The 25,857-nt window shown below is 38.3% G+C and overlaps 1 long non-coding RNA gene across 1 annotated transcript in view; it reads right to left on the bottom strand.

The window, feature by feature from the left end:
- The window catches only part of LOC120299879, a 39,171-nt gene extending 14,152 nt beyond the window's left edge, over positions 1 to 25,019 (bottom strand). Inside the window, exon 1 of the long non-coding RNA XR_005554494.1 lies at positions 24,904 to 25,019. This is a non-coding gene — a long non-coding RNA (uncharacterized LOC120299879). The remainder of the gene's footprint in view (positions 1 to 24,903) is intronic.
- Between the last annotated feature and the right edge of the window lie 838 nt (positions 25,020 to 25,857).

Genomic DNA, 25,857 nt, shown 5'->3' with positions numbered 1-25,857 from the left:
GCCAGTAAAAGTGTATCACTCACACTATTATGGTACAAAGAGAGGATTTGTGGGAAGTCATCCCCCCCAGAGAAGGGAATATTAAAGAGGCAGAAAAGCATGCCCAGTTTTTCTTTCTTTTTTTTTTTATTGAAAATTTTTAAGTTTTACAAAAAGAAAAAAATTCCCTTCCCCAAACCCTCCCAACCCTCCCCTACCCTTCCCAGAGCTGAATACAGGCTTAATTAAAAATTTTTAAGAAAAATCTTAAGATACATATAAACCATAAGCAAATCTAAATACATTCATTAAACAAATTGTAAAATAGTTAACAACAATATATATAAAAAGAAATACAAGAAGAAAGAAAGAAAGAAACAGAAACAGAAAAAATCCAATAAGAAAAAAAAATTGAAAAAAAAAATGTCTATGAAATATCTTAAATTTTAAATATAAATTATTCAAAAACTAAATAATATTTTTTTATATCCAACTTATATTGTATAAAATCTATCCATTTTTTCCATACCAGGAGGTACTTCTCCTGCGATTGATCTTTCAAGAAAGCCGAAATCTTTGCCATTTCCGCCAAATAAGAAACTTTAAGAAACCACTCTTGCAAAGTAGACAAAGATTCCTTCTTCCAACATTGCCCTACTAACAACCTGGCAGCTGTGATTAAATTTAACATCAATATAGTCTCTTTACTATCACAATCATAAACAATACCTAACAAGAACAATTGTGGGGTAAATTTTACCCTCCTTCTAAAAATTCTTTGAATATTCCACCACATCTTAATCCAAAAAGCTTTTATATTTTTACATGACCACCAGATATGATAATAAGTAGCATCCAAACATCCACATCTCCAACATTTAGGCTGCAAATCAGGATACATACGAGACATTTTTTGTGGATCAAGGTGCCATCTATAAAACATTTTATAAAAATTTTCCCTTAAATTTTGGGCTTGTGTAAATTTAACATTCCTCACCCAAATAATCTCCCAAGTATCTAATAGAACCGGTTCATCAAAATTTTGTGCCCATTAAACCATACATTCTTTAACTAATTCTGCTTCTGAATCCAATTCTACTAACACCCCATAAATTCTCTTAATATGAGTTCGTCTTTGATCTTTTATTTGTTTTAACAAATTCTCATCTTCTCTAAGCAATCCCACATTACGATCTATCTTCCACCTCTCCACTATTTGTCTATACTGAAACCATGAGTAAGTAATATTTTCTTGTGTTAAATCTTCCAAAAATTTTAATTGCCAGTTTTTACCATCCCATCTAAGTAGTTGTGCATAAGAAACACTATCCATCTTAACTCCTCTCCTTATCCCTTCTATCGCATGCCATGGTATAGCCCATAGTGGAATTTTAAAATCACTTCTATAATATTTCTTCCAAACCCGAAGTAAAGAAGTCCTTATAATATGAGATTTAAAAACCCTATCAACCTTTTTATTAAAAATTAAATAGGCATGCCATCCAAAAAGTAAATCCCAGCCCTCCAAGAGGAGTATTTCTACATTTGTTAAATTAACCCAATCACTAATTAATGTTAAAACAGCAGCATCATAATACAATTTCAAATTCGGTACCTTGAGTCCACCTCTCTCACGAATATCTTGTATAATTTTAAGTTTTACTCTTGGTTTTTTCCCTGCCCAAATAAATTTATTGATACCTTTCTGCCATTCATTTAAATTAACCTCATTCTTTAAAATGGGTATCATTTGAAATAAAAAAAGAAACTTTGGCAGAACATTCATTTTAATCGCTGCAATTCTCCCCAATAGGGATAATTGCAGCTTCTCCCAATTTTCCAAATCTCTTTGTATTTTGACCCACAGCCTTTCATAATTATTTTTATACAATTTTGCATTAGAGGCAGATAAAATAACCCCCAGATATTTTACCTTATTAACAACCTCAAAATCTGTCAACCTAACCAAGGTCTCCTTATCCAAATTGGTCATGTTTTCAGGCAATATTTTAGTCTTATTATTATTAATTTTGAAACCTGAAACCTGTCCATACTGATATATCAATTGTAATAACTCTATTACAGAATCAGTTGGTTGAGATAAAGTAACAACCAAGTCATCTGCAAAAGCCCTTAATTTATATTCTTTTTTATTAACTTCTATTCCTTTTATTTGCTATGATTCTCGAATTTTAATCAACAAAATTTCCAAAGTTAAAACAAACAGCAATGGTGACAATGGACAACCCTGTCTAGTCCCCTTCTCAATTGAAAACACAGTTTTTCTTAATAGCCCCAAGTCTCCCTCCCCCAAGCAGAAACCAGCTCTGTAGAAATGCAGATGTAAATAATCCAGGAAGGTTGGAGCCCCCCAGCTAGAAGCTTAGGAAGACAAAGACATCTAAAATCTACATACCCCATCCAAACTCTAAAACAGGACATAATAGGATTAACCCACAGATGCCAAAGGGCACACCCAGACTCAGGTAAGAATACATGACACAGGAAATATAAAGCCTAAAACATGCCACAGGAACAACTCCAAACAAAAGGCCCCAGAGGGTATAAAAACCCACTCCATACATGTGCTTACTCTCTCTTTTTTCTTCCAGAGCTATCTTTCTGTCTGGCTCTCCTCTCCAATAAACTGCAATCTTCTTTCTAAAGCAGTTGCCGTATTGTTTGTTCCTGCTTGGACTGAACCATGATGAATACTTTTCCATCAACAAAATAATATCCTGGGTTTTGTTTGTGATTTTTCTTATTGCAGGAGTAGCAGCTTTCGGCCTTTTTCGATCTGAGTGGTGGCCTATGTTATTCCATCCAAGGATTCCAGAAGAAGCTGTGGACCTCTGCATTCTACAAACTTGTACATAATGTGTGGATTCTGTGATTACAACTGTATCACTGAATGTTGTTGTTATCACTGTTGTAATTGTGGACCAATCTGTTCCTGTGAAGAACCTTGTGACATAGTAATAGTGGAGGATTAGTTATAAATGTGTAAAGGTCTGACACCAAAATGGGGCAAAACTCATTTAATTAATGTTTCACTTAGCAACAGAAAGTTTGGGCTCAATTGTGGTTGTAATTCAAGGGCTACCTGTACAGTGTTTCAGGTCTAGGTGTCATGTAAAAGAATTAATTAACTAAATGTACTAATGAATTAATTTTATTTTTCCATAATTGTAACCAAACAATAATACTCCACAAAATAAAAACTACTCTGCATTTTCCAGTACTTATTCAATTTTATGAAAGAATGATTGTTTATATCATTTTCTTTCAAAGAAGAATACAATATTGAAGAAAGCTCTAAGGATAAGGTGTGGTAGTTTAATAACATTATATAGATCGTGTTAATATTCTGTCTTCTGTTGTAATAATAATAATAAAGTTGGAAAGGACCTTGGAGGTCATCTAATCCAACCCCCTGCTCAGGCAGGAAACCCTATACCATTTCAGACAAATAGCTCTCCTTCTTCTTAAAAACTTCCAGCGTTGGAGCATTCACAGCTTTTGGAGGCAGGTTTTTCACTGATTAATTGTTCTAACTCTCAGGAAATTTCTCCTTAGTTCTAGGTTGCTTCCATCCATTGCTTCTTGTCTTGCCTTCAGGTGCTTTGGAGAATAGCTTGACTCCCTCTTCCTTGTGGCAACTCCTGAGACATTGGAACACTGCTATCATGTCACCCCTAGTCCTTCTCTTTATTAAACTAGACATACCCAATTCCAGCAACCGTTCCTTATATGTTTTAGCCTCCAGTCCCCTAATCATCTTTGTTGTTCTTCTCTGTACTTTTTCTAGAGTCTCAACATCTTTTTAACATCATGGTGACCAAAACTGGATACAGTATTCCATGTGTGGCCTTACCAAGGCATTGTAAAGTGGTATTAACACTTCACATGATCTTGATTCTATCCCTCTGTTAATGCAGCCTAGCACTTTGTTGGCTTTTTTGGCAGCTGCAGCACACTGCTGACTCTTATTTAAGTGATTATCCACTAGGACTCTGAGATCCCTCTCACAGTTACTATTATTGAGCCAGGTACCACCTATACCAGGGGTATCAAACTGCCAGCCCATGGGCCGGTTTCATCATACCGGAGCCGCGCCCACCCCATTGTCGGCAATAGCAAAAAAGTTCCGATACGTTGCGCGATGTCATGTGACGTCATGAGTTTGACATGTCTGACCTATAATTATATCTGTACATTTGGTTTTTCTTGCCTAAATGTAGAACCTTACTTTTTTCACCATTGAATTTCATTTTGTTAGATAGTGCCCAATGTTCAAGTCTGTCAAGATCCTTCTGTATCTTAAGCCTATCTTCTGGAGTGTTGGCTATTCCTACCAGCTTGATAACATCTGCAAATTTGATGAGTTCCCCATCTATCCCCTCATCCAAATCATTGATGAAGATGTTGAAGAGCACTGGGCCCATAACAGAGCCCTGAAGCACCCCACTACACACTTCTCTCCATGTAGATGCAGTTCCACTGAGGACCAAAACACTGAGTACAGCCAGTCAGCCAGCTACGAATGCATCTGGTGGTGATGCTGTCTAACCCACATTTTTCTATCTTATCAAGTAGTAGGTTGTGATCTACTTTATCAAATGCCTTACTGAAGTCCAAGTAAGGAGCCGAGGTGGCGCAGCAGTTAGAGTGCAGTACTGCAGGCCACTTTAGCTGACTGTGTTCAGCAGGTCAGCGGTTCAAATCTCACCGGCTCAAGGTTGACTCAGCCTTCCATCCTTCCGGGGTAGGTAAAATGAGGACCCAGATTGTTGGGGGCAATGTAAATATATATATACATTGCTTACTGGTGTACACCACTTAGAGAGTGCTTGCACTTAAAGCAGTATATAAGTCTCATAAATAAATAAATAAATAAATAATGACTTTTTTTGGTAATGACTTGGTTTGCCTCTAGGTATTCACTGATTCATTGCTTGATTATCTTTTCCAGAATCTTCCCAGGTATTGAGGTCAGGCTGATAGGTCTGTAGTTTCCTGTATCCATTTTTCCCCTTTTTTGAAGATGGGAACTACATCAGCTCTTTTCCAGTCCTCTGGTAGTTCCCCAGTGCTTCAGGATCTTTGAAAGATACAGTTCAGTGGTTCTGAGATCGTATCTGCCAGTTCCTTCAGAATCTTGGGGTGTAATCCATCTGGTCCTGGTGATTTGAACTCATCTAGGGTGGACAGGTGCTCACTTACCATTTTCTTGCCTATCTTAACTTGTGTTTCTAATCTGTTTTTTACAGTACTGTTTTTGATAGGTTGGATTGTATTTTCTCTTTGTGTAAAGATGGACGCAAAAAAACAAGTTAAATAGTTCTGCTTTTTCCCTGTTGCTTATCACCTTCTTGCCACTTTCTCCCACTAATGGACCAATCATTTTCTTAACTTTTTTCTTGCTTTTAGCATGTTGAAAGAAGCCTTTTTTTGTTATTTTTGACTTTTGTCGCAAGCCTTAATTCCTTTTTAGCCTTAGCTTTCCTCACTTCATCTTTACAGGCTCAGACTATTTGCTGATATTCTGCCTTAGTTATGTGCCCCTCTTTCCACTTTTTGTACTTGTCCTTTTTGTCGTTCAATTTATCAGAAAGTTCTTTATGCAGCCATGCTGATTTCTTTTGAGAGCTGCTATTTTTCTTCTTCATTGGTATTGTACAATCAGCTTTCTAGCCATCTGAAGATTCCTTGATTGTCTATATCTCAATAAAATCTCAGGAGAAAATGTTCTTCTGGTGAACTTTGATACTTTAATAATTATGCACATACATAGAAGTTTCAGAGTGATAGAAAGATATGTAAAACAACAGTAGCAGTAGCAGCGTCACTAACTCTGACAAAATAAGTTCAAAAGTTCTATCAAGAGCAACTTGAAAGAAAATGCACTAGCACTATGAAAAACAAAAGTATCTTTTGCAGGATTTTTGAGAAATTACAAGGCAGATTTCAGGATATATAGGCAAGGGATAGAAGTGATTGTGGGTGATTGAGAGGCCCATTTCCCTGTTGAATACTAGAATTTTTATGTGTTGAAGATCTGGTGCACAATGAACAAAAATCCTATGAAGGGTCCTTAGTTCTATAATAACCTGAGATCAAATGAGTTGCAAGATACAACTGACATCATTCCAAGATACACCTAATCTTAATGTATAATCACATTCTATAATTTTTTATGTGAAGGCATTCAGATCTCTTGGGTTTCAATTTGTTTTCAGTTGAATGGTATTGTCAAGTGTGAAATTTTGACAGCTAAGTGCTTCTCTGTTTTCATCTTGCCATTAGAGTAATGATCCTGGATTTTTATTTGGATACTCAAGCTTGATGTTGACAGGTATATGGAGAAGGAGAATTTACTGCTTTTTCTTTTCTTTCAGCACGTATCCAGGATGGATCCTACACGTTAAATGTTAAATTTAATTGACCATTTTTTTTGTACACTATTTTTTTCTTTTTTGTTGTTGTTAGGGTTGAATGTATGCTTTTGTTTTGTTTCATTTTTGTTAGAGAATTTTAATTTCTCTATTGGTCAAAAAATAAATCAGAAGCTCTCACAGTTGACTACATTTAGCTGATTCAAAATAACTTCTTTATATTCATATAAAAATATTTACAATACCATACATTCTTCTTTACAGCAACATACCTCAATTGAAGACTTCTTACAGAGAGATACAGAGACAGACCTGAGACTGGAAATCCAGCTCCTAACTCAACACCCTTTTTGCACAGACTCAGTAGCACTTTCTTCACATTGGCTGACTGAATTACCACATGACTCTTCCTGTTCATGAATATTCCAACACTCCTCCCTTCATGACAGGAAGAGACATCAGACCTATTGATTTAATACAATCTCCATAGTGAACACTACCTAATGGTTTAGTCATCATGTCTGCCAAATTATCCTTAGAAGAACAATGATGTAAACTAATCAATTTTCCTTTTACAGCTTCTCTGACATTACAATACTTAATGTCTACATGTTTACTTCTGTTCTTCACCCTGTCACCAGTTGCCATTTTTATATAGGCAGCATTGTCTTCAAATACCTTTACAGATTCTTTTACATTAATATTTAAATCTTGCAACAACTGTACATCATTATTTGGCAATACCTTTTTCTTATATACCCACTTACAACCCACAGCTTTGGTTCCCTGTGGCAAAGTCACTGATTTAAATACTTTATGGTCTCCCATGGATTTCATCTCTTTATCCATGGCCTCCTTCCATCTTTCTTGTTCAGCCTTTGGTAATGCCAACACCTCTTTATAACTTCTTGGCTCATATCACACATTGCAAACCTTTACCTTGCTGGCAGAATACCTGTCAGGTGGAATTCCTGTATTACATCGCTCTGACCTACGTGGTATTAACTGCTCCTGTGTCTCAAGTCTATCTGGCTTCATGTCTTGTTCAGCCTCTCCTCCCTGAATATTGACATCTTCAATAATCATTTTTCCATCATTAGATGAGTTGTTATCATTAAATAGATCACCGTCATTAAGTGAGAAATACTCAGAATTTGCATTAATTCTGTCCCAATTTTGTTCTGCAAAATTAGCAAACCTTGAAATTACAATTCTTTTACTTCCATCGCTAAAGCGATATCCTTTTGACCCTGGCTCATAGCCCACAAATCTGAGCTTTCTTGCCTTTTGCTATCCCGTTCTCCTGATTGCTTTCGAAATATGTACTCATGCAGTACTTCCAAAAATTCTCAAATGTGCCAGTGATGGCTTTCTCCCATATAGAATGACATATGGAGTATTATTAATGGAGGAACTCCACAGCCTGTTAACTATATAATTGGCAGTCAATATGGCTTCTCCCCAATATGAACTGCTCATACCAGAATCCTCTAATAATGAATCTTTCATTGTTTGCAAAACACCATTCCTTCTTTCAGCTACACCATTCTCTGCTGCTGTGTAAGGATTTGTACGTCTGTGTCTTATCCCCAACTGCCCCAACCATTGTTGGAATTTAGTTGACATAAATTCAGTACCTCTGTCAGTTTGCAACTGATACACTTGTTTTCTGTACCTTTTCTCTACAAAACTTACCCACTGTTTGAATTGTTGTAGCACCTCTGTCTTTCCTCTAAGCAAGTAGCAAAAACTATACCTGCTATAATCATCAAAAATTACCAGTGCATATTTTGCCCCTCACAAACTGGCTTGCATAGGTCCTACCAGATCTGCATGGACCAACTATAGACCTCTTTTTGTTTGTCTTGTGCTACATTTACTAACTGGGAATGCCTTTGACTTCGATGCTTTGCATACTGCACAGTCCAAATATGTTTTGCATCCCTTCAAATTTAGCCCTTCTGCAAAATCTTGCATTTGCTGCAAAACTTTAAAGCTTGCATGGCCAAGTCTTCTATGTAGAAGATGAACAATGAATCATGCTCTGCAACATTCTTAAATATATGGGAACATTGAATCTTTTGTCCCTGCAATACATATAGATTATCTTCCTTTATGCCTTCTGCACAAATATTCCCATTCCTTTTGATGAGACACTTCCCATTTACAAAAATGATCTCAAAACCTTGTTTGTCTAAATTAGACACACTTAACAAATTCTGTTCCATCTCAGGTACACAAAGCACATTGGTAAACTTTGATTCCAAATATGGAATTTTTACATCGCCTCTTCCGATGACTTTTGCTTTCTGGCCATTTGCCAAAGCCACAGTTTGTGCTACTGGAACAAACCTGCAAAAGAATTCAGAGTCATTAACAATTGTTTGACTTGCCCCACTATCTGTTAGCCACTTGTCTCTGTTCTTGCTATAGCAAACTTTTGCAACACCAAAATGTTCCTTTTGCAAATCAGTCCTTTTTGGTTGCACAAATGTCCTTTGCTGCAAATTGTTCCTTTGCAAACAGTTCCTTTTCAGATGGTTGTTTGCTCCACAAATGTTGCTATTCTTTTCTTGCTTAGCTCTCTGCCTGCAAAATGTTACTTCTTCGGAGACTTGCAGTCTGGATCCCCTCCTCAGGAATTTCACCTCCTCGTGGCTGCTTCTAAAATGGCGCTTTATTTCTTCATTAAGCAAACATGCCTTTAAAGTTTCAAAATTTAAGTCTTGCTCTTCTTTACACTCAAATATAGCAGAAACTGTGTCCTAGGTTTTATCTAAACTGTTCAACACCAATAAAACCTTCTGGGACTCAGGGAATTTAATCCCACGTTGTTCTAAGTCCAAAAATAAACTTTGCTGTTCCACAGATTCACCTGGTTGCAAACAGGCCCTGTAAAGTTTTCTTGACAATTGTACTATATTGCATGCAGAAACATTCACGTGCACAGCTCTCAAATTCAACCAAATCTCCTTTGCAGTCCTTAAATTTGCAACATTTAGAAATTGTTCATCATCTAAATTCAAGATGAGATAAGCCATTGCTTGATCATGACTCTTCTGATCAGCAGCTGCAAATACTTGTGGTGAATTTTCTACAATATACCACAGCTCTTTAGCTTTCAGCAAACATTCCATTTTTGCAGCCCATACAATGTAATTCTTCTGGCCTAAACGAGGCACAGAGCTTTCCTTAAATTCCATTGCAGCCATTCTGCTCATTCTGCCTTGTTCTTATACCTTCTAAACACAGACAATTTCTTCTTTTAAATTACAATGCAGTCCTTAGTAAGCTCTGGGCCCATAACCTGTTAGAGAATTTTAATTTCTCTATTGGTGAAAAAATAAATCAGAAGCTCTCACAGTTGACTGCATTTAGCTGATTCAAAATAACTTCTTTATATTCATATAAAAATATTTACAATACCATACATCCTTCTTTACAGCAACATAGCTCAATTGAAGACGTCTTACAGAGAGATACAGAGACAGACCTGAGACTGGAAATCCAGCTCCTAACTGAATACCCTTTATGCACAGACTCAGTAGCATTTTCTTCACATTGGCTGACTGAGTTACCACATGATTCATCCTGTTCATGAATATTCCAACAAAATACGAATCCCGGGCATATTTGTTCAGTGGTGCAATCTTCGATCTCCGGGAAGAGTATAATCTAGTTATTTATTGCAGTTAAGGCAGCTACAGGCAATCCGGAAGAGTGGCCCCGTCACGTGGGTAATGAGCAGGCAGTTGGATCAGCAAGGGGATAAAAAGAACTTTCCCACCCCCTAAGCCCCACTCTGAGGACGCTGGCAGAGGACCAGCGAAAGCTAAGTTGTTTTAACCTTGTATATAACTGTTTTTATTGTTTTAAATACTGTTTTAACAATAAATAACTAGATTATACTCTTCCCGGAGATCAAAGATTGCATCATTGAATATATATATAAAGCAGTCTACAGGTTGAGCTAAACATTACACTAATATTCAAATCCCTCTATTAACCATCTGTTATTATATTTAGCACATAGAAAATCTACAAATGGTTTCCAGTCTCTTATAAAACTGTCTAGTCCAGCGTTTCTCAATGTTTGTGTGACGGCGACCCCCGTCACACAAACGTGCCGCGCATGCGCGGCCCCCCAAGCGCAGCGTGCATGCGCAGCGCCCCCCCACGCGCGGCGTGCATGCATGGCGCCTCCCCGAGGGGGGAAAATGGCGGATCGCATTGTTTTGCGACCCCCGTAAAATGGTCGATTGACCCCAAATGGGGTCGCGACCCATAGGTTGAGAACCGCTGGTCTAGTCCATTATCTCTAATCAAAGCAGTTAATTTCACCATCTCTGCTAGTTCAGTCAGTTTCAAAATCCATTCTTCAGCAGTTGGCATCTCTTTTTCTTTCCAGTGCTTGGCAAATACAATCCTTGCAGCAGTTGGTATGTGAAGGAATAGTACCCCAAATTGTTTTTCAAGTTATGAAAAAGGTACAGTACTTTGGAGTGACTCTCACTGAGGAAAATTCTAAGCTTTACAAAAATAATTATGGTAAAATATGGAAGGAGATAAAATTGGATTTAAATAGATGGCAAAAATTAGATTTGTCATTAATGGGAAGAATTTTAGTAATTAAAATGAATGTATTACCTAAAATATTATTTTTATTGATTAAAGATTCCACTTTCAAATAGTGGCAGAAAGGTATATCTAAATTTATTTGGCAAAATAAAAATCCAAGAATTAAATATAAGCTGTTACAAGATCTTAAAGATAGAGGCGGTCTGGTATGCCAGATGTTATGATATTTGTTGTCTGGTATGGTTAAAATATTGGATAACTTTAAAAAAATCAAAGCTATTAGACCTCGAAGGCTTTGATTTGGGTGGCATGCCTATTTGTGATATGACAAAGTAAAAGTTAACCTTGGTTTTAAGATTCATGTTATTAGGCAATCGATTGCATGTGTATGGTGGAAGTATAAAAGAAAACTGATAAAGTGCCACTCTGGCTATCACCTTATGAAGTACTACACAGAACAGAGATGATTTCGGAATGTAAATAGATGACATATCAAGACTTATTGATATTTGTAAAAGAGGGATTTAAGATAAATACTAGAGAACAACTAGTAAGTGTAGGATTTGCTTGTTACTGGTTTAATTAGTGTAGAATTTTTGAAAGATTTAAATTTGAAAAAAACGGTTTGTTTTCACAGGAACTAAATCTGAATTGGACATTAATTTATGTTCTAGAATTGACCACTTGATTTCTAAAGTATATAAGATGAACCAAGAAGATGAATACATTAAAGCAGGGGTCCCCAACCCCCGATCCTTTGAACCAGTACCAGGCCGCAGCATGCCAGCAACCGGACTGCACAAACAAGCAAAGCCCCATCCACAAGATGCAGGCAGCACACCCTTCCGGTCTGCAGAAAAATGTCTCTCCATGGAACCGGTCCCTGGTGCCCAAAAGGTTGGGGGCCTTTGCGTTAAAGAGTATATAGTAAAATGGGCAAATTTTTTTGAGTATAATATAGTGCTAGTTAAATGGGAGAATGTATGGATGGATGGACTAAAATTCACATTACATTATAGTTTGAAGAAAACTTTTACAAAACGATGTATCATTGATACTTGATCCCAGATAGACTAACGAAAATATATAAAGGGATTTCTAATTAAGTGCTGGAAATGTAATCAAAATCCAGGTTCATTTTATCATATGTGGTGGAATTTTGATCACAAGATCATGGAGATACTACAAGGGTAATGTGTGAAAAATGGTCAGTCACTTTTTTCAATGCCATTGTAACTTTGAATGGTCACTCAATGAACTGTTGCAAATCAAGGACTACCTATATTAAGTTTTACTCCAATAGATGTGCTCCTTGGGAGGTCAGATAGATATTACATGAAACTTCTTCAGGATCTAAAACCATTGGTTATGTTTGCGGTAGCTAATTTTTGTGTTGCTGTGATGAAAGCAAGATATAATTGGTCAGTATTTACCTTTGTTTTAAAATACAATTTGGTTTGATACATTTTAACTATTAACTGTAGTGATTATATGTTTTTTATTTATTTTTTTATTTTATACCTATTCATGTTTTAGATTTATCTAGATTTATCACCTGGGTAAATAATTGTATTAATATAGTAACAGATATGTACCGTATATAAAATGAATTTTACATTGTGTGATTTATTGTGCTATTAATATTTCACTATATATATTTACTTCACTCTGAGTTTTTTTGCTTTGGGTTTTTTTAAATTATCCTGGACATTGATCAAATAAATATTATAGATTGATTGACTGTATCAAGTTTTACAACTGGGGCAGAATTATGTAACTCCCAGCTCATGCATATTTTGGAGTCTTCATTTTCATTCAGATCCCTGGTGTATAATTCTTGAGAGTTTGACTATATTTTACCTTCATTTCGCTTGTTTAAAACATGAGTCCATAATAATTGAAAAAAAAATCCAAAGAATAGAATTTTTTAAAATAGAAATTTTAAAAATTTCTATAACATCGCCATTTGGTTAAAACTTTTTTTAGGTTAATAGTGAGACACACTTGGCAAACTCACTTGTTAAAAGAAGTAGATCTAGAAAATCCTTATGTCCAATTCTCACTCTCTTTATGCTTGTTAGAACTTTATAAGTCATTTGTCTCTTATTCCTTGAGCAACTGACTGACTTTCAAAGAAATCTTGGAGTTTGGATTTACCACGAACCAAAGGACTATATCTTCTCTCACATTATCTTCAGTAACCTCGCATTTGTTCTTACAGTAGTTCTTTTAACTTAAGGTGATGTAACAATCCAGTGCATATTGCTGCTATAAATTGCTTTCATAATCTTTTGCCAGGTTTGGCTGCCAACTCAAATATGTGTGTTGAAACAGCATGCTTTTCCCAAACCATGCTCCTCTTTTCTCTTAGCAACATAGAAGTCACTGACGTTAGCATGCTTATTTTGGAAAGTTGTCTTCCCCCTTCGGTGTCATGTTAGAGAACTTGGCATCCCCAAAGGCTTAAAAATTGAACATCTTCAGCTTGCAGATTAATTGATTCAGTTGTGAAACCACCCTCAAACAAAGCAAGCATTTGATTCAAATTATTGAGAGTTTGGCTATTAGATTAATTCTTAAATTAAATTATGTGGATTGTACTAAGATATTTATTATCCTTGATTGTGTGTATTTATTTCTCATGATAGGCTTTCAAATCTTAGTAGTAATAATTCATGCTAGTTTTTCTGGTTGGTGCAGATAATCCACAAAATATAATGGTTGGGTAATTCAAAACCAAACTTTGGTTTTGTTAAGTGGAAGCTTCCACAAATTTGAACAAGCCCTTTGCAAATGTAGTTCTACAGAATAGGGACAAAAATAATGCTCTTCAGAAATTAAATCTTCATTGTTCTCATGAGTGAGAAGGAGTTCTATAACATTGGACTTCTTATCCACAAATACGTATATACATTTTTTTCAAAAATGGATTAATTTTAACCTTACTTTTTGAACAAGAAAGGAAAAACAGTGTTTATGATGCTGGGAGGATTTTATTACTGGAAATTGTGAAAATGACTTATCAGCTATCCAGGAATTTGAGAAATGAAAGCTTTAAAAACATCTGGTAGTTCCAAAATGGAGAGCATTGCTTTCTGAACTAAAATCCAGATCAAAACTTAGCTGTTTATCAATTGTTGCCCTTTCCAAATTACTAACACATTTTTGGCTTTAAACTATCACTAGGTCATTTTAAGTAATTTGTTTGTGGGCAAATGTGTTTAGAAATGCATATGTTCAAATACATTATTTTAGAAATGTATTTTAAGAATGAAAAGAAAATATTCATTTAAAATGAATTAGATTTATGTATTTATGTTAGAATTACCTTATGGTAAGATGGGCAGCCAATAAAGTTGATAAAGAAAATAGAAGTTGAAAGATTAATTTGTCAGAATGAAATATGAAACAGGACTTTGATAGGGATAGAGAACCGGCAGCCTTCCTTAAGTTGCCACACTAAAATATGCAGCAATCACAAATGATCACCACTTTGTATAAAGTAATGTGTTAAGAGCATATTAAAATTCTAGCTGTGATTTAGAGCATCAGAAGGCAAGTGTTTTTATAAGGCATTGATTCATGTTTAGAGCATCAGAAGGCAAGTGTTTTTAAAAGGCATTAATTCATTATCATGAATTAATTTCTACTATTTGCTTATTATGAAAAAAAATTATGACTGTTGTGTTTAGATGTTCACTTTATTTTGATTTTAATAATTTTTCCAAAGTGAAAGAATTCTGTATTTCCACTTTATTTTTGAATTAGTAGGTTCTAAAAACAAAAGTAAACATTGCAGTATCCCTTAGCTTCCAATTATTGCTACTGTATACCTTAAGGTTACTTCCAACCCAATAGCAAATCAGGGTGAAAGGATTCTGGGAAAGATCATCTCTGGAGGCCAATCCAAATGTTCTCCACACACACACAAATACATTTCCAGGTTTCACCTACTGGAAATTTACCTTACTGAGTGAAACTTATTTGTCTATTTCTTTCATCCTTTTTCTTCTATTTTGTTGATTTTCAAAAATGAGTCTGGGTGTCTGACAATGAATCACTGCAATTGCTCTTGGCATTTTATTCTACAGAATGACAGTGGGTGAAAAGAGAAACGAGAGATGGAATAGGATCTCTTAGAAGTTTTAGAAATGAATGGGGCATTGTGTTTGGAGCCATTTCAAATGATGAGGTTTGGATTTAATCTAGGGGTCATTGATATGCCACAATACCAAATCCAGCCTCATCAAGGATTGTGTTTTTGGCAATGTAAACAGTTAAGCTCAGCATGCTGATTAATGCTATTATGCAATTTACAATAGCAATATATTTAGTATAATGAAACTTGTGCACTTCTGCATGTTTGCTTAAAAAAAACCGATAGGAATACATATATAAAGAAACCAGGTGGGGTATCTTTATCAGATAGAGAAACTTGGTCTTCTAATTATGCTGAACAACAGTTCCTGGATGTCATCACTATTTATCATAATCAGCAATATCTGGAGGGAACTTTCTTGAATCCATGGCTACAATTTAGACATTAATAGTACGATCTCATATGTTTATTCAGGAATTAAATTAAGAATGATTCCTAGACTTGATGATTAGGATTCTAGCCTAACAGAAAGACAAGTATTAAGTAGTCTTGATGGATAAATACCACTGAAATAAAACATAGAATGCAGCAATTTGAGCATTAACAGCTTGAAAGCATCACTGGGATAAGTTTTCTTTTTGTTTCTCTGCCCTTCCCCCCACGTATTTGGATTTATGCATTCCACAGAGCATTTCACAGAATTATATGACAGAATCTTTTGGGAAATCTGACCCACCTTCTCCAAGATTCACTACAGTATCTCTGACATGATTACCCAGATTCTGTTTGAACTTCTCCAGTAATTACCTACTGTACTTACTGACAAACAATTATGTATATCTGTTTGTATGTGTATAGTTTTGATACCATCAATAATAATATACACTTTGGGGGCAGGGAGTGTGTGGCACAATATTGCACTGGTTCACTTCATTTTCCCAAGGCCAATTCCATCCAGCATTGATTGGAAATGTGAAGTGCAGCCTTCGGCCCCTATGTTGTGGGTGCCACAGGGCTCAGGGCTTTCCTGCTCCTATTTGACATCTACATGATGTTACTGGGTGAGATCACCCCTCACCATAGAATGAGGTACTAAAAAAAATGCTAATAAGCCGAGGTGGCGCAGCAGTTAGAGTGCAGTACTGCAGGCCACTTTAGTTGACTGTGTTCAGCAGGTCAGCGGTTCAAATCTCACCGGCTCAAGGTTGACTCAGCCTTCCATCCTTCCGGGGTAGGTAAAATGAGGACCCAGATTGTTGGGGGCAATGTAAATATATATACACATTGCTTACTGGTGTACACCGCTTAGAGAGTGCTTGCACTTAAAGCGGTATATAAGTCTCATAAATAAATAAATAAATAAATAATGATATATCTCCACCCCTTTTCTTAAATTCGCAGAAATTAATTTGAAATTCAGAGTAATTCAGGTAGCATGCAAACTAAAGAAAAGGAGAAACACAGCATTTACATTATTTCTATTTTTAAAATAACAGCTTGAATTCAGACTGTAAATGCCTAAGTGGCTGTTTTTGTATAGAAAAATGTTTCTAAGAGAAAAATAAACTACATACTGTAAGCAAAAACATTAGACCTGTATCATGTTGTAAAGTCACTGGCCCTTGGTAAAACCTGAGAAATCATAGAATCCAATCATGAAAGACTCAAGTAGAGGCTTCTTAAAGAGACAGAGCTTTAATTTGATCTGAAGTTCTGGGTGGAAACACAATCTGAACACTGGCAGCAGTTGTATTCAGAAGTGCCATACCTTAGAATGTTAAAGGCATCACTTTATAAACTTTGTTAGCCAATCCACATGAGACAACAAAGTTATTACCATATAAGAAAGACATCAATCATTCCTGTACACTATCTTATTCCCTCGTCAGTACATCACATCCGTGTACTTGTTTTCTTATACTTGTATGAAATTTGTCCCTGACACAAATGCTGATTACAGAAGCAAGATAGCAACAGTTAGGCTAAATCATTTGTTTCTTTTTCTTATTCCAGTTACAAAACCCCTACAAAGTCTTTCCTAGTTTTGTTGCATAGTTCTTTCCAAGAACTGAAATTGGTGGTATATACTGTAACATTCTTGCTCAGAAAAAAAGATGGTAAGGTTAGATTCTTTGTTCAGAAAAACAATCATAATGATAAAAAAGACAATTTTTTTACAAATAGAAATGTTTATCACAGCTGTACACCACTTTAGAATAGTGGATGAGAACATTCATTACCATGAGTGTCCCCCTGTATTCTACTTCTTTCTTAGTGATGGGAGCCTATTGGAGTCTTCTTTCTTATGAATCTCTAGAACAGTGGTGTCAAACTCGATTTCATTGAGGGCTGCATCAGCATTGTGGTTGCCCTTGAGGGGACGGGGGTGTGTGGTCAGAGTGGGCATAGCTGGTGCAGCCGACTAGGTAGGCATGGCTAGGATGGGCATGGCCAGCTCAACATTGCTCATGTTGGGGAGTGCCTGGGGGGGATCCAGGGGTCACTGGCAGAGGGGAATGGGCCCAGGGCAGGCACCGTGGCCTGATCCACCAACCTCTTAAGATGCATGGGGGCCCCTGGACAGCAGCGTGGGCTACCTGGGGCCCTGGGTGATGGGCACCTGGCCTGGCCCTTCAGCTCCCGGTGTGCTGGGATGCTGTGGCCTGGCCCTGCTTCCCTGAGGGGATGCCCGGCTGCACTTCCCTCCTCCTAGAGGCTGCTGTGCTCATTCTCCTTTCCCTGGCTGGGTTTCCCAAGCTGGGGGGGCGAGGGGCTGAGGGGCTCCTGCTAGATGGGGCTGCTGTTGTTGGTGCCACTGCCATGAGGTGAGGCAAGATGAGGCAGGTGGCGGAGGAGGCCTGGCTGTGGAGCCCTGAGGAGCATGGGTGCTGGGCGCATGGGGCACTCCAAGACTGTGCTCGGGCAGGGCAGAACAGGGAGGAGAGTCCCAGCTGCCTCTTGGGGACAGGGGCTCCTCACACTTCCCATTCACTGGGGCAATTGGGTGTGGAGGAGCAGGTGGCAGGCTCACTGGAGGATGAGGTTGGATAGCAGAGGCTGTGGGGTGGCAGTGATGGTGAGCGGCTGGGCTACCACACCTGTAACAAGGCAAGTGGCCACGCAGCACATCCCACAGACCAGATCATGTGCTTCTCCCCCATGTCTCTGCCTCTACCTGCTGCTTAGAGTGTGGCCCAGCAATCAGGGTGCTCGGACCCACCTGCACTGTGTGGGGTGTGAAGTCCTGGCTGCCCCTTTGGGGACAGGGGCTTCCAGCGCTTCCCATTTGCTGGGGCCATTGGTGGGGCTGCAGGCTTGCTGGAGAAAGAGGTTGAACAGTGCGGGCTGACCACACAGGGGCTGGGACATGGCACTGCCACCCTGCCACCTGCCTTGCCTCGTCCCATGGTGGTGTACTGGCAGCAGGCAGAGGCAGAGGTGGGGGAGGCATGTGATCCAGCCTGCCAGGCACACCAAATGACCATGCAAATGCCTGCTCCATCCCAGCTGTGGCGGATGTGGGCAAACAAAGACCGGTGGTGGGACAGAACAGGCAGGCAGGCAGCCATGCAGCACATCCTGCAGGCCAGATCATGTGCCTCCCCTCCATGCCTCTGCCTTCTGCTTGGAGGGCCAGCCCAGTGGTCACAGTGCTCAGACCCACCTGCACTGTGCGGGTTGTGGAGCCTCAGAGTGTGCTGGCCAAGGGGCTGGCAGGCTGCAGCTGCTGCCAGACACCGTTGGCCCCCATGCACTTGCCACCTCCTGTATGTGCGCTGGAGGGTGCCTGGTTGGGCTGGATTGGGATGGGGCTGGGGCGGCCCTGCAGTCTAGCTCTAGGCCCATCAGTGGCTGGGTGTGGCCTGCAGGCCTTGGGTTTGACATGTCTGCTCTAGAACCACACAAATTCCAGAGGCTTGAAGTTTTCTCCAGGCTCTGAGCGTGCCAAGCTGAAATCCAAAAATAGATAGGACCAGGACACACAAAGTATGCATTTAAATGCTGAAGTCTATTGGGTCACATATGATTTCAAGACTGTCCTTTTTACATCCCTGCTCTAGGTAACAGAAATTCCAAGATACAGCTGAAGCATTTCTCTCTTTTAGCAAAATTTGACTTGCCTGTAGTTTCCATATTTTCTCAACCAAAAAATTGCTGCAGCTACCTGTATATGTGTATGCATTTACATCACAAATTTCTTCTCGACTTCCCTTTCTTCCACTTCATTATTTCATCATCAGTAATTCATCAACCCTGATTCTTAGCCAACTAAACTATTATGTTCCATTTGCTTTTGATTATTCAACATTCATGTTATTTACACTTAAGTTTCATCTCTCTCAGCACTATGTTCTTTCTTCCTGAAACTCTTCTAGATGCCATTTCTATAGCATTGTTTCTTTGTTAAGTTTCCTCTTATCTGTTCTTCTTTCTAATATGCTTATTCCTTGATTTTATGTAATTTTTACTCAACAGTATATTATTCCTCTAAATTCATTCACTCTTCCTCTGCACTTTGTTCTTCTCATCTTGGAAACTTTCATTTAGCTTTCCAGCTTCCACCCTAACCACATAGTTTCTACTGGTTTTTCATTTCTTGTGTGAATTTTAATCTCTATCAAAGTGATAACTTTCACTCTGTGATTCTGGACTGCAGATATTCTCTTGCAAATGACTTGTCAAATCTCTCAAAAATATTACAAAATATACAATAACAGAAATATAAAAACCTTTTCCCAAATAATATTTATTTTATTATTCATTTAATGATCTTTTTCTATCTCAACCTTAACTACAAGGCATATTGCTCTAAAAACCTAATGAAAAAATAAATGTCAGAGTATTCTGATACCATTTAATTTTAACCAAGAACTAGATGCAATTACAATTTTAACCTATAAATACAGTAAATTACAGATAGTTTTTGCTTTTGCTTTTTTTTCTTCGACTAAGGGCTTTACTTTGAAAATAGATCATTTAGTTAACTATGAAATAAAATAAAAATACTTTTGAAAAGAAGAATTAGGATATAAAAAGAAAAATGTGCTCAAAAGACTTAGTAATTTCAATATAGAGAGTGGTACATACGTAGATGTTATTGCCTCTACCTACCCTAATATGCATTAGATGCATTTGCATACTGCCCATAATTTGGTTACTGAACTAGCCATTCTTTGGATTTTGGCAGGTTATACATCCAACTGAACCATATACAGTACATTAAAAAAACTAATGAATGTTAATACTAAGCTTACCGTGTGCAAATATATCATTTCATCTCATTAAGTGTATTGTGTGAACACAGACATGTTTCATACCTAAAGGGATACAGGTAGTCTTCAACTTACAACAGTTCATTTAGTGACCGTTCAAAGTTACAACAGCACTGAAAAATGTGACTTATGACTGTTTTTCATATTTATGACCTTTGCAGCATCCCCATGATCTGTGATCAAAATTCAGATGCTTGGCAACTGCTTCATATTTACGACCTTTGTTGTGTCCCAGGGTCATGTGATCCCCTCTTGCAACCTTCTGACAAGCAAAGCCAATGGGGAAGCCAGATTCACTTAACAACTTATCAACTGTAGTGATTCACTTAACAACTGTGGCAGGAAAGGTCATAAAATGAGGCAAAACTCACTTAAGAAATGTCTCACTTAACAACAGAAATTTTGGTTCAGTTATAGTTGTAAGTGAAGGACTATCTGTTCTTCCAGCAATACAAGATATTAGTAATTGGAGCTGAAGTGGTGTTTGTCACAGTGAAAATGAGTAAGGTGCCTTTTCCCTTAAATGAAAAACAGAAACAAAATTCTGTTTTTTTTATATCAGTCCCTATTTCAACTATGTTTAAAGCAAAAGCATCATAACATTCACACTCAGTTTCTGCTATTTCACAGAGGATGGCATTTTTTAAAATCTATACAGAAAAGGATACTAGCATAAGACAAAAATATAATATCAAAATCTTCCTTAGTAGAATTCAGCACTCGGCCCAGTGTAAAGTAATAAAGAACTACTTTTTCCTGAGATTTTTGTGGCAGCAAATCAACTGTGATTAACATTGTGAATAAGCTGGATATAGAAAGTTCATGCAGATATCTAAAAGTGATGCAAATGCTATTAAATTGTCTCTGTAATTCAGGACTCAGCTCAGATATTTGTGAGCTCACCTTCTAGAAGGTGAGTTCTCATAGAACGTTTAGAATCTTCAAGGATGACAAAAATATTTTTAAAAAATTACCTTAACTTTGTGTAATTTTTTTTTAATAGTTCATCCTACCACTTCTCTTTTTAAAGTGACCACATTTGTATATTTTTTACTCATTTCATTATCTGGAACTTTCTATATCCAGCTTATTCACAATGTTAATCACAGTTGAAATAATAAAACATGTATCTATGATTAAATATGTACCACACATTTGAAAGGGCTCAAAATACATAGTTTTAAGTGCTATTCCCTATCACCCTATAGTGGCAATAACAAGCTTGTTCCATAAACATGCCACCACAAAACATGAGCAACAAATATCTAGCATGAAAAAGATGCATCTACAGGTATAGTTAATAAACTACGTTTTTACAGTTCAAGAATTGTAATATTCTACTGCATAGGAATATCTGAGTCAATTACTTAAGATGGACTCTTTTATAGATACAGCTGTGGTCTACATCTCTACAGCTGAAATTTCACAAATTGTCTTCAATTTTAGTTCCTCCTTGTCTGCATGACCCTTATATCAGCATGTTTTCTACTATTGCTGAGTGCCATTATCAGTTTGCTATTTGTTTAAATGCTTTTTTTCCCAGCACAGTGATGAAAGGAAAGAGAAATCTTACTATATTAACAGAATTCAACTCATATAACTTGATATGTTAAAACCAGTGGTGGGATTCAAATAATTTAACAACAGTTCTCTCTGGAATCACAGAATCCTTTAAGAGGCGCACATGTAAAAACCAAACTAGAGTGGGGGGGGAACTGACCCATGGCTCCTGCACCTGCTTACTTCTGGGGCCTCGCACCCAGGCCACCCCCTACTTGGTGACCTCCCCCTGCCAGTTCAATGACCTGCCTCTTCCCTTCACTCCCCTCCCGAGCTGGACTGCCATGCTATGGAGGATGGACCTTACCTAGTCCCCTTCCACCGATTTGGAGCCAGGGGGAAGTGATGGCAAAAGGCTCTGCCACCACTGTGCAACAGCCATGTCTGCCGCTGGAGGGGCTTTCTTTGGTCCCCGCCACCCGACGCCCCCACTTTGCCCCGCAAATCACCTTCCTGGTGGTAGCCCCTTCCTGGTGGTGTCCAGAGCCTGCAAAAGCAGGCTCGGGACGTTGCTATGGTCCCGGGCTGTTGCAAGCTGCCCGGGACCAGACTAAGTGGTGCCAGCCTGCACGCATGCGCAAGGCGCGAAAGCGCGCCATTTTTTCTTTGTAACCTTTTTGCTCAGGAATCCATATATTAGGGGAGAGGCCTGCGAGCCTCTGGCTTTTTGTTGTTGTTGTTGGAGTGAGCAAAAGAAGAATAAAGAACTGTTGGATACAGAATGCATGCTCTTCTTTCGCCATTAACTCAAGGACTTAACAGCCCCCATCTCCTCTGCCAACTCTTCCTGGTGGCTCCCCTGCCAGCTCCCTCTGCCAGCAATGGTATCCCTCCACTGCCCTCTGTCGCTGCCACTGTGCACCTGTTTGCACAAAGAAGCAGCCCACATGGGCTGCCTTTTTCCCAGACAAGAAAGAAAGAAAGGGAGAAAGGTGGCTTACAATAGCTTATTTTGCCTCCCTGGGTGTCCTTAAGTCTGTCTTCCTTCTGCTGCTCTGCACTTTCTTGCTGCCCTGCATTGGCCAGCATCTCCCTTCTCTGTTCTGGAAATGACAGCCCCATTTTCTGCCACTTTCCTCCTGGCAAAAGGGAGGAAAGGAGGAACACCTTGTATGGAAGGAGGCTAAGCTCCAGGAAAATATACCAGTAGGAGCTAGGCAAGGAAGGCCAGCCCAGCCCCAATAGTTCTGCAAAGCTCTTGAGGAGCAGATTCATTTCCCTCAAGTTTAGCCTTGGTACCTGCTTCAGACTGGAAACAGAAGAGCTTTGTTCTTTTTCTCCAGGCCCTTTGAAATTGCCCCCCCCTTTACTTTTCTGCTTTAAAATCCAGAGCAGACACTCAGCTTCTTACAAAAATCATACCAGTAGCTACCATACCCTCAGCTGATCAGGAGGAAAATGTATCTGCTCTGGATACAGCAGAAAATAGGGCTACCATTTCCAGAAGGGAGATGCTGGCTGATGCAGGACAGCAAGAAAGTGTGTGCAAGAAAGTGTGGTGGTGGCAATGGAGGGCTGGCAAAGGGATACCAGGCTGGTGGGGGCAGGCAGCAGGGGAAGCTTGTGCAGATTATCATAACCAGTTCACTAAACTCTACAAAAAATTAAGTATCGGTTCTGCTGAACCGGTGTGAACTGGCTAAATCCCATCACTGATTAAAACCTATAATCTACAAGAGGCATGTCAAACTCACGACATCATGTGATGTTGCGCAACATATTGGGCCGGTTTTGCCATTGCCGGCAATGGGGTGGGCATAGCTTCCACGTGACGCATCTGGCCCGCAGGCTGGCAGTTTGACACCCCTGATCTACAAGTTACTTAGTTTTTCAGGAAGCCACTAATTAACTTTACATATCACAGTTTGGTCCTATATGGATATTTTTATTAAGCTTCTTTAAGGTTTTCAGATGTGGCAATTAGTGGCACCATCTAAAAATAGGTCCTTGATATCATTACATACATAAAGTGAAAGACCATGAGAAACTGTTCTAATGGGAATACACAATTATTTGCCTCAGTCTAGAACAGAGGAGCTGATGAGTGTACATTGCCAAAATCTTGTTTAGTTGCTCTGGCCTGCTCTGCTTCCTTTCAGATCCACCAGCATAACTTCACTCCACTCTGATTCCAATTTACTATGATTCTATTCATGCATTTGGCAAATCTTATTTTAGAATACAAGTGGCTACATCTGCTTTCACTTGAGAACTGCCTCTCCCAAGGCAAAGGCTGCTGTAATACGAAACTGATCTGTTGCCTCCCCAATTCCAGCAATACCAGGCAATGCTAAGTATGGATTTACAGCTTGAACATTTTTAAAAGTAAAGCTTGACTCTTTCTAATGGAACTCACTTTTGTTGTGATTTTATAGACACACACCATAGGCTTATTTTGGCAGTGGTATGGAAGTGATTTGTCACTGCTTGCTTCAGTTTTATTTTTTTTTAACTTCCAAATATAGTTATTATTCTTGGTATTTCCTCATGATTCAAGTACTTATCAGATCCAACCTTATTTAGTTTTTCAAATCTGGCCATGTCTAATAACTTCTCTAATTTGTCCTTCATATGTATTGTGCATCTGCTTTCATAATGTGGGAATTACAACAGCTGAAATCTAAAGATTGTAGAAAGCTGGGTTAGATATATCAGTAGACAGCTGCCTATCATTCATTTATCTTATACCACTGCTGATTGTAAAGGTGTATAGTTTGAACTATAACAGCTCTAACATATAAAATGCATTCAGTCTTTCAGAAGTATTTGAGCATTACAAAATGAGATTAGCCCAAAATGATTCTGCAAAAGGCACCAGATAAAGGTTTCCTGATGGATTTGCAAGAGCAATGTCAAGCATCCATCATGCAGCTAGCTGAATCGAGGCAAGCATCCATTACTTGTGTTCTGTTCCAAACAAGAGATTTGCTTTATTCCTGCTTAGCACAGACAGATTAATTCCACAGATGGATTAATATTAGATTATTTATTCTTCAGGAATCTCTAAACAATAACTCACAGTTAAGAAGAGTTCTTTTGAGGCACGTTTCACAATCTGTCTGTTCTTGTGGTGTAAAAAATTAAAGGTAAATTCACCCCATGTTCGTACGGAGCAAAAGACCTCGTGGCTGTGCTACACAAAACTTTTTCATACTGGCCCATAGCCAGGAAATCCTGTCATAAACATTGAAGTCCCTCCCAACGGCTAGTTAAGACATAGAACTGACCAATTAGAACACAGATATAACCATGTAACAACTAAAACTACATTTCCCAGAAGCCATCTCTTAAGGAGACAGCATTTAACCCCTTAAATGCTACTTGCTCTATACACAGTTTTCTAAGCTAGCTATATGCTCTGGCCAGAATTATATACTGGTCCAGCACATTCCCCGCTTGGAAATACACAATTTCCACTATTAACTAACTAGAATAAGCAAAAAAAAAAAAAACATTGCATCAAAACATGTATAACTATAACTGAGATAAACAAAGGCATAACATCAAATAATGCAATTATAATATAAATACAAAACATGCATAACTATAACTGAGATAAACAAAGGCATAACATCAAACAATGCAATCATGAGGTAAACATAATATGCATAGTTGAAGGATCAATCCTCAAGTTCGGTCTTCCTCAGCAGCAGTACAAAGTCCATGATCGGTCTGGTGTAAAGCCTCTTCACGAGAGTCTTTGAGTCATGATCTGACTCATGTGGCTTCACAATCTGGACTTCAACTTGGCGAACTAGTCCATCAGAACTGGGTAGAACTTGGTGCACAAGTCTCATGGGCCAAGAGTTCCGATGTGCATCCTTGTCTCTCAGCAAGACAAGGTCTCCTTATAGGTTGGGCTCTTTGTCTTCCATTTGTGGCGATCCTGAAGGGTAGACAAGTATTCTTGCTTCCAGTGCTTCCAAAAAGTGTTGGCCAGCAGCTGAACTTGTCTCCATTGCTGTTTATACAT

The sequence above is a fragment of the Crotalus tigris genome, unplaced genomic scaffold (genome assembly GCF_016545835.1).
Source record: "Crotalus tigris isolate CLP2741 ecotype Arizona unplaced genomic scaffold, ASM1654583v1 scf7180000024317.942107, whole genome shotgun sequence".
NCBI lineage: Eukaryota > Metazoa > Chordata > Lepidosauria > Squamata > Viperidae > Crotalus > Crotalus tigris.
Note: the sequence above shows the minus strand (reverse complement) of the source record. Positions and strands in the feature narration are given on the sequence as shown.